We start from the raw sequence: 8,611 nt of genomic DNA on the forward strand, positions 1-8,611 counted from the left end.
GAAATAGAACGGTGTCCACCTGAATCTCACAACACAACTAACATTCTTGATGATACAATTAGTCTTGTATTTGGCAAGGAAGCTCGAGGTAGAGTGCGTGGAATGAGCTTTGGAGTAACACCATCGAAAGTTGGAGCATCTGTGCAACAAAATGGAACTGTTAAACGACTTGAAAGTACGGTGAATAACCTTCAACAAGAAATGCAAGAAATGAAGTTCTTGTTTTTTCAAAATATGAGGCAACAAAATGAGCAAGAACAGGTTAGTAATTAAAAACAAAATATATAATATGAAAAAGTTTGTCATTAATTGTGTTAATTACTTTGAGTTATTTTGTATTCTTGTTAGTAAAATTATCTTATGGTGATATTAATTGACACAACTTGTTTATTAAATTAGGTTGGTAGCGGTGACATTGGTAGCGGTATTGGTAATTATGTTGGTGGCAGTAGTCATGGGAAAAAAAATGGTAATGTTAACCAACCTCTAACTGTAGCTCAGGTAATTATTTTGTAATTTTTGTTTTCTAAATTACATATTTGTTATAAAATAGATATGGTAGAATTAATAATTTTGTATGGTTATACAGTCAAAAATGAAGGATGTGAGTCATGGAGATATCAGGGATAATGCTAAATGTAAGCTACTTCATTGGTGTGTTGATGGAGTTGTGGCAGAAGGTCGAATCGCATCTACAGATCCAAAAGCAAAAGTGCATCACGTTCTTCTTGGTGGATCATGCTGGAAAGTTTGGGTTGATAAAGTTTTTGTAGAGAAGGTGGATCTAATTAGACCGAATGATGAAATGCTTTTTCTCGAGGATGCAATAGGAAGTACAGTTGCTTGGTTAACAAAGTTTATAGTTGTGTATGACTGATATAGATTCTATTTAGTTTAAAGTCATACTCTATTTAGTTTATAGTTGTGTATGACTGATAGGAAGTACAGTTGCTTGGTTAACTATTTTTTGGTATAATGAAATGACTTTTATTTATTGTGTGTGGATTGGATTTGTATTTAATTTATTGTGAAATGTTTATTGATTATTTTAGCATAATAAAATTATTTTTTTTATATTCATTAGACCATCCGCGACGCGCAATGCACGCCGCGGAAAATAATATCCGCAGCGCGCAATGCACGCCTTGGAAATTACTATCCGCAGCGTGCATTGCGTGCCGCGGATATTATTTTTCGCGGTGTGCATTGCGTGCTACGGAAATTACTATCCGCGGCGTGCATTGCGTGTCGTGGATATTATTTTTTTATTTCACAGAAATTACAATCCACAGCGCGCAATGCATGCTGCGGATAGTCTTTTCCGCGACGCGCAATGCGCGCTGCGGATAGTATTTTCTGCAGCGCGCAATGCGCGCCACGGATAGTATTTTCTGCAGCGCACATTGCGCGCTGCGAATAATATAGGACTTTCAACAGCTTTCAACTACGCAGCATGCAATGTGCGCTGCGGAAAGTGAATTTGCGCGCTGCGAAAAGTGATTTTTGTTGTAGTGGCACATCATGTCGCAAATCTTGAAGAGACTTCGTCGAGGAAGGGTGGATCTGGCGAAGGAGATGCGTCAGAAGGCGACAAAGGCAAAGGGAAGACTTCTTCTTCAAAAGGCAAAGGAAAAAGGGTGGCACATGACGAAGATAACGAAAACGAGTTTAATATTATTTTTAGAAATCATGAACATAAAGCTAGATATGATATCCTTGTCACTAGAAAAATTATATGCACTAGATATATGGATCCTGCTACTTTGGATATGCTAGGAATTAGGGACGACGTAGATTGGATGATTAGTTTTTTAGACTGGAACGATATTATCTATGCTCATTTACCGACTTACCCCCGCCTAGTCCTTGAATTTTTTAGCTCAATTGATATTAAAATTTCATCTGAGGATAACTACGTAGGGGTCATAACTTTTAGGTTGATCAATAAAGAAGTTCGGTGGGCATTCAGTGATTTTAATAATTATTTTGGTTTACCTATTGGCGGTGCTCGCAGATTTGATGATGAGATTAGATGGAACGAATTTTGGACGTCAATAACCAGATCAAAGGACCCTTATGAACCCTCTAGAGCTAAGGCATCCCGCATGCAAAACCCGACCTTTAGATACCTTCACCGAGTGATGAGTAAAATGATCTTTGGTCGAGGAGAGAGTGATGGGGTGGTTAGAAAGGTAGAGCTCTATTCTCTTTAGGCAATGTTGAATAAAGTGGACTTTGATTCCAGATTTCATTTCTTGCAAAATTTATTGAGTGCAACTAAAGTATCTTCGGGGATGATAGTGTTTGGTGGATTGATCACCCAAATTACATTCAATCTGGGTTGTGAGTTTGATGGATTAGAGGTTATTCATGGCAATGACAAGATCAACATAGATTCTTATCTTGCTATGAAGATGATTTGTCAGGATGAGAATGTTCATCCAAATTGTTTAGTACTTTTGTTCCCATGGTGATTTCTTACTTACATTTTGGTTACTGGATGACCTCGGATCATGGAACCTCATTTGGAAAAATCTAAATCCCAACATATGCGCATTTGTGACAAGTGCTACACTATAGCACCAAATAAAATAAAAAAAATAAATAAGGAATAAAAAATAGTTGTCGTGAGTGGAAACTAACAATTCACCCCTTGGAGACCGAGTTAGGTTACTTGGGAAATGAATGTTATGTTTCTATTGATTTCGAGTAGTATCCTTTGAGACCTTGTGTAATTTAAGGAAAACGAACCAAGTGTGTGGCAGGTAAGTGTCTATCACCGGGAATATTAGGAACTCAATTGTATGACGACTTAACTAGGACAGAGAATTGAAACTTGAAGAGTTTGTGTTACTTATTGCACTGAGCACAAAGAACTTATGATTAGGCCATACTTAGGTTACTCTACAATCGTGCTTATCAATGAAACTAGTTGATAGAGTTAGGTGAATGCACTAGGGATTATGAAACACTGTCAGGTGCTCATGAACATAGTTTGCAGTGTTTTGCTTGAGGACAAGCAAAGGTTCAAGTCTAGGGGTGTGATGTGCATAAATATTATGATCGTTTATGCATGTTTTAATGCACATTCACTTGCTTTATACGTATATATTATTTGCATGATCGCCTCTTTTATCGTGTACTCATCATATATACTCTTTTGTTTGGATATCTATTCTTTGTTTGGTTTTGTGCTGTCAGGGATAACTTTTGGAGCAAAAATAACGATTGTCGTCGCACCGGAATGAGCCAAAGAACAAGGTCGTGCAACCTTGCACCACCATGTGGCCAAATAGAAGAGGAGCAGTGCACGGCCGTGCGGCCAACCAGAGGAAGATCAGAGCATGGCCGTACAAACTTGCATGGTCGGGCCCCCCCCCCCCCCCCACGACCGAAGCCAAGCAAGGAACGATCGTGCAACCCTGCACGGTCGTGCCCCAGGAGCCGAGCCCGAAGTTCACACGATTGTGCCAATTGGCACGGCCGTACAGCGCGACCAGAGACAAGAAAGGGCACAACCGTGCCGCCGCAGCCGTGCATTCGCCTATAAAAGGGTTTTAACCCTTCTCGTCAAAAGGGGGGAAAGCCGGAAGCGAGCCGTCGGAGAGGGAATCACCATGGCGCCATTCCACGTCATCCAGGACCTCCGTTCAACGATCCTTCATCACCACATCGACTCCAGAAGCAAAGGATTAGTTCTGAAGATCACTCGTCGTCATTGAATAAGCATCCTTTCTCTTTCTCTCTTCTTGTTTGAGATTGTATGCTTAATTACATCATGTCTTCGGGGTTTTCTTCGGTGTCTATGGAGTAGATTCCTTGTTTTAGGATTAGGGAGTAGTTGTGGATCAGTTTGATGTAAGACTCGTACTTATGCTTATATTCATTGGATGATTTCGCTTGCTTTATTTCAATTACGTATTAATTGATTGTGTAGGAATTGCTAACCTCGTAAAGAGATTATCTTAGATCGTACGCCCGAGGGGCCCTAGTGACAAGGGTAACCCGTTCACGGACATCTAGGGTATTTCCTCGAAAGGAGAGGCAACTTCTCCGCAAGAAAGTAAGAGACCATACCGAACCCTTACTTCTATCCTTAATGATATCAATTAGAGTTACATTCTTGTGATCTACCGAGGCACCCTAGTGACAGAGGGGTTAACCGTAATAGGATTTCACAGGGATCTTCTTTATTTAGTGCTTAAGGATAGTAACTTTAGCTTCCGGCGAATGCATGTTGATGGACAATGAGTAGAGGATAAATCGTGATACATCAATACCACCACAATGAAACCGAACTCCTAGAACTCTTCATAAACCAAGTAAATTACTCTCTCTTCACTAGTTCTCGTTTCCGCTTCTCATTCTCTTTTCTTTAGATAACTCACAACCATCGATAGTTTAACTAATCTTAAGTGAACCAGTACTAGTGCTTATAACCAGTCATCGTGGGATCGATAATCTTTATTACTGACGTCAAATCCGTGCACTTGCGGAATTGTAACATTGGTGCTGGTTAGCTCAAACTAGCACCAACTGGTGTGCAAAACAATACCAACTGGTGTGTAAACTAGCACCAACAGTTGGTGCTACTTTGCGCAAACCAGCACCATGTTGGTGTTGTTTTACACAAATCAGTACTAGTGTAGTGCTTATTTTTGCAAATCACACTACAAGAAAATTGGGCTTTTACAACACTTAAAAGACAACGCTTTTTTAAAAAAGCGTTATCATTTTTTTTTAACAACACTTTTAGTGAAAAACGTTGTCTATTTCTTTATTTTCTTACTAATAGACAACATTTTTTTAAAAATCGTTGTCTTTTAGTAATTTTTATGGGTCAACGACAACACTTCTTGAAAAGCGTTGTCTATTACCATTTTTTTTAGTGTTGTCTATTATTAAGTTCTCATCTAAATTAAATCTAAAATGATACAAACCGTTGGATCAAGTAAGGAGTTGAAAATGCCCCCAGGGGCTGGATCAGTTGGTAAGTGGCTGGGAAGTTGTATCATGACGCAGCGGTTCGAGTGTCGACGGTTGCAATGTGGGATAATATCCCCGTCTGCCGGCTTAAAGCCTCGAACCCCAGCCACTTGTCGACCCAGCATTCACCCTGATTAACCCTCCTCCTACATCACCGTGGGGCAGGCGTAGGGGGCTGTCGGGGCGGCGGATTCCGCCTTTTTTGTATCAAGTAAGGAGTTGAAAATCCCCTAGGTTTCACTCACTCGCACCCCTCTCACAACTTCGATCATCTCTCGCCTTCTCCATCACTGCCGGCGTCCCTCATTCTCTTCCTCTACCCGATTGGGAGAGGACAGGCTCCCCTTTCCGCCTCCATCTCATCTATAGCCGACGCTAACGCACACAATAGGAGCTTCATCCCAGAATCCGCAGGCCATCTCATCTCCTCTACCATCTTCCTCGCCGTTGACGGCAAGGTCTTCTCACAGAGCTTCTAGATCTGAAAGCCATCTCACGATGCCTTCATCTTTAGCCCACAGCTTCTTCCAATTGGGAGAGGCGCCACCACCGAACTCTACATCACCCTCTCCTGATTAGTAGAGGTTTCTTCACCACCACTAGTTTCCTTCCACCTCTCCATTTCGGATTTGAAGAGTAAAGCTTCATCACTAGCCAGCAGCCCCTCTCCTCTTCGGATTTGAAGAGGAGAGTTCATCCATCCTTCAACAACCCCTTTATCTTCAGATTCGAAGAGAAGGTTTCATTCTCCATCGACGAGCAGCCATCCACTTCATACACAGCCTTCGCCGGCAGATTGGCCGTCAGAGAAGCTCCATCCAGCAGCCCCCTCTCCACTACGGATTCAAAGAGGAGAGTTCTATTCCGATCCATGCCTACGACATTGGGTTATTTCTATCTATGTTGAATTGTGTTATTCTTGTTGATTGTTGAATTGTAACGTAGCTATTCTCCCATGTTTAGAATTGTATGTATTTTGCTTAATTGAATTCTCGCTCGTTATGTGTTGATGAAATGCCTCTTTCATTAGTTAGTTTCTAAACTTGCATCTTCTTTGGTTTGAATTCTTGTGATGATTAGTTAGTTGAATGTTTTAGGTTAGATTAGATTAGATTAGTTGAATTTTGAAAAATTTATTCATGTGGAAGTTTATTTCTAATATTTCCTAAATTTTTGCGACTCAAATTTATTCAACTTGTCCATTACCTTGTCTATAAACTATGCACTTCCATAATCATAAACTATGCACTTCCAGAATCTTATTGAAGCTTGTCATTGGGTCGGTCTTGAAGCTATATTATGTTATTTTGGAAAGTTTCTTGAAACATAATCCATTCAAAGAAATTTGGAACTCAGGAAGTGTGGACTTCCATTGCATTTTATCCATACCTATGCTTTCTCTTTAACATCCTCGCGTTTGCTTATGGTTTAGTCACTTTATTGCTATTCACTTTGTCCATTCGAAGGATTTAACTCAAATTATATAAGATAATTTGCTGCCTGTTTTCCCTCAGTTTGCTTGCTCGACACACATAACACAACTAGATATGTGTTCCATTCTAAAAGTTTTCTATAGTTTATGATTGGCTTCTATATCAATTTATAATTTAACAATATAAGAACTATTGTGTTTATGGTCAACATGGTTATCCATTAGTATAACTCATTACATGTATTAGATGTTCCAAAGAGATTTTAAAAGTTGAGTTTGGATTCTTAGCTGTTAATTTGGGTGCTGAATATTTGACCCTAACCCAAGCAAGTTTATCCCAGGGCTTTCATTTTTTTTCCTTCACTTTGTATTTTGGTTTTAAGGACTTCTATCAAATTGACTCATTTCGCTCTAATATATTTTAGAAGTTGGCTCGCTTTGGCACACTATTGTTCTTGGAACTGGAGACCTTCGGTCCTTTCCAAAGCGGCACTAGGTAGTCACTTGGACAAAAGTCAGCTGAGCAATGTGTAAAACAAATTGTGTTTGTTTAATCATCACGATACCACCATGTTGGCGTGATTTCCCACCTACAGCGGAGTATAGGAACAATTTCATCATTGATTATCCGAGTGTAGTTTTGTTTCTGTTGTACCTTGTTTATTAAAGTTGCCTTGAGAAACCACATTAAACTACTTGATCAGAATATGGAGGATTAAGATGCAGAATATAGAAAAATAAAAGTCCATGGCTGCATATATCAAGAGAGAGGGTCGTCATGCATCATTTATCTCCATTCTCTTAGAAAATTGCATGGGCCTAATAACTTTTCTTTTTTGTTAAAATTTGTTTGAAAGCGGAGAGTTCTCAAATAAATCTAATAACTTTGAGTGATTGGTAAGGATGTTGGATATGTATCTGTGAGAAAAAAGAGTTCTTTAATGAATCCAAACTTATGTGTTGCTTAGGTATTTTTACCTTAAGCTTTTTGATCTTTCACCGATCAATGTTTGTTTTCTTTGATACACAGGTTTGTTCTGCCTTGGTGCAACTTATAGAAGTTTGACCATTATTCCTAGAGGTATGTAAAAAAAATTATTTGGTTTTTAGGTGGATTTGTTCATATTTATATTGATTGCACATATTGGTTGTGTGCTTTTGCCATTCTATCTTAGACAAACATCACAATGGGAAGATGTTGTGGAATTCTAAAATAGTAGCATCAACATTTCTGCTAGCACAACCATGACATGATAGCACATAGTGAAATGTGGATGTTAATTATATAAGATATTGTACATTAAGCCATGAATTTGTTCTGCTTTTTTGGTTTATTAGTTATGTTGTGTTGTTTGTTGATTTAATGCTAAGTAAATTGTCTTGATTCCTACTTCAGAATCTCAGAGTTTATAGAATCCACTAGAGATATTGTTGTTGTTCCATTTTTGTGGGTCATCAAGACTAACTTACACTTTGTCTTGAATCTTTCATGTGCAGTGCCTTTTCAGATATTTTGAAGGTGAATGGAGGTATTAAAAAATCTAGCTAAATAGCTCGGGTATGGATGATTACAGGAGCAACAATTACATGTTATGTGGCACTACATCTGAACCTCATGGGTGTGACTGGGAAGTACTTCGACGAAGAACTATCAAGAAGGCTTTGGGATTTAAGTGAGAAGATGGTTAAAGTCAATGAGTAAAGAACATTCAAGTCAAGAGGATAAGTAGCATCTATAAAGATCCTTTAAGTTCATGCAATAAGATGTAGATGATAGAAGTAGTTTTCAGTGTCTCCTAATTAAAATTTCTTTGTATGCAAGTAATTATGCTTGTTATAAAGTGTATGGATGATAATTTATATATTTATCTTGGTTGTTTATTTAATAATATGTCGTTGATTGAAGTAGATTCATTTTCATTTATCTTTTATTTGTCTTTGGTATTAAAAGATAATAGTTTAAAACCTCTTGGATAATGCTTTTTTATGTGTTGTGAAACTGTTGTCTTTGCTAAAGAGGACAACGCTTTTTATGCGTTGTCTTTAAAAAAGACAACGCTTTTTATGCATTGTCTTTGTAAAAAACAACAACGCTTTTAAAGAGTTGCAAAAGCGTTGTCTTTTCTACAAACGACAACGCTTTTAAAGCGTTGTCTTTGAGCAGACTTTTAACAACAGTGCTTTTAACAACGC

General features: G+C 38.5%; 1 long non-coding RNA gene across 1 annotated transcript; it reads left to right on the top strand.

The window, feature by feature from the left end:
- The first annotated feature begins 5,161 nt into the window (after positions 1-5,161).
- LOC122056507 lies at positions 5,162-8,304 on the top strand. Its single transcript, XR_006133197.1, has 2 exons — positions 5,162-7,499; positions 7,916-8,304. It is a non-coding gene; the product is annotated as an uncharacterized LOC122056507 (long non-coding RNA).
- The last annotated feature ends 307 nt before the right edge of the window (positions 8,305-8,611 follow it).

The sequence above is a fragment of the Zingiber officinale genome, chromosome 3B (genome assembly GCF_018446385.1).
Source record: "Zingiber officinale cultivar Zhangliang chromosome 3B, Zo_v1.1, whole genome shotgun sequence".
In the NCBI taxonomy this organism is placed as follows: Eukaryota; Viridiplantae; Streptophyta; class Magnoliopsida; order Zingiberales; family Zingiberaceae; genus Zingiber; species Zingiber officinale.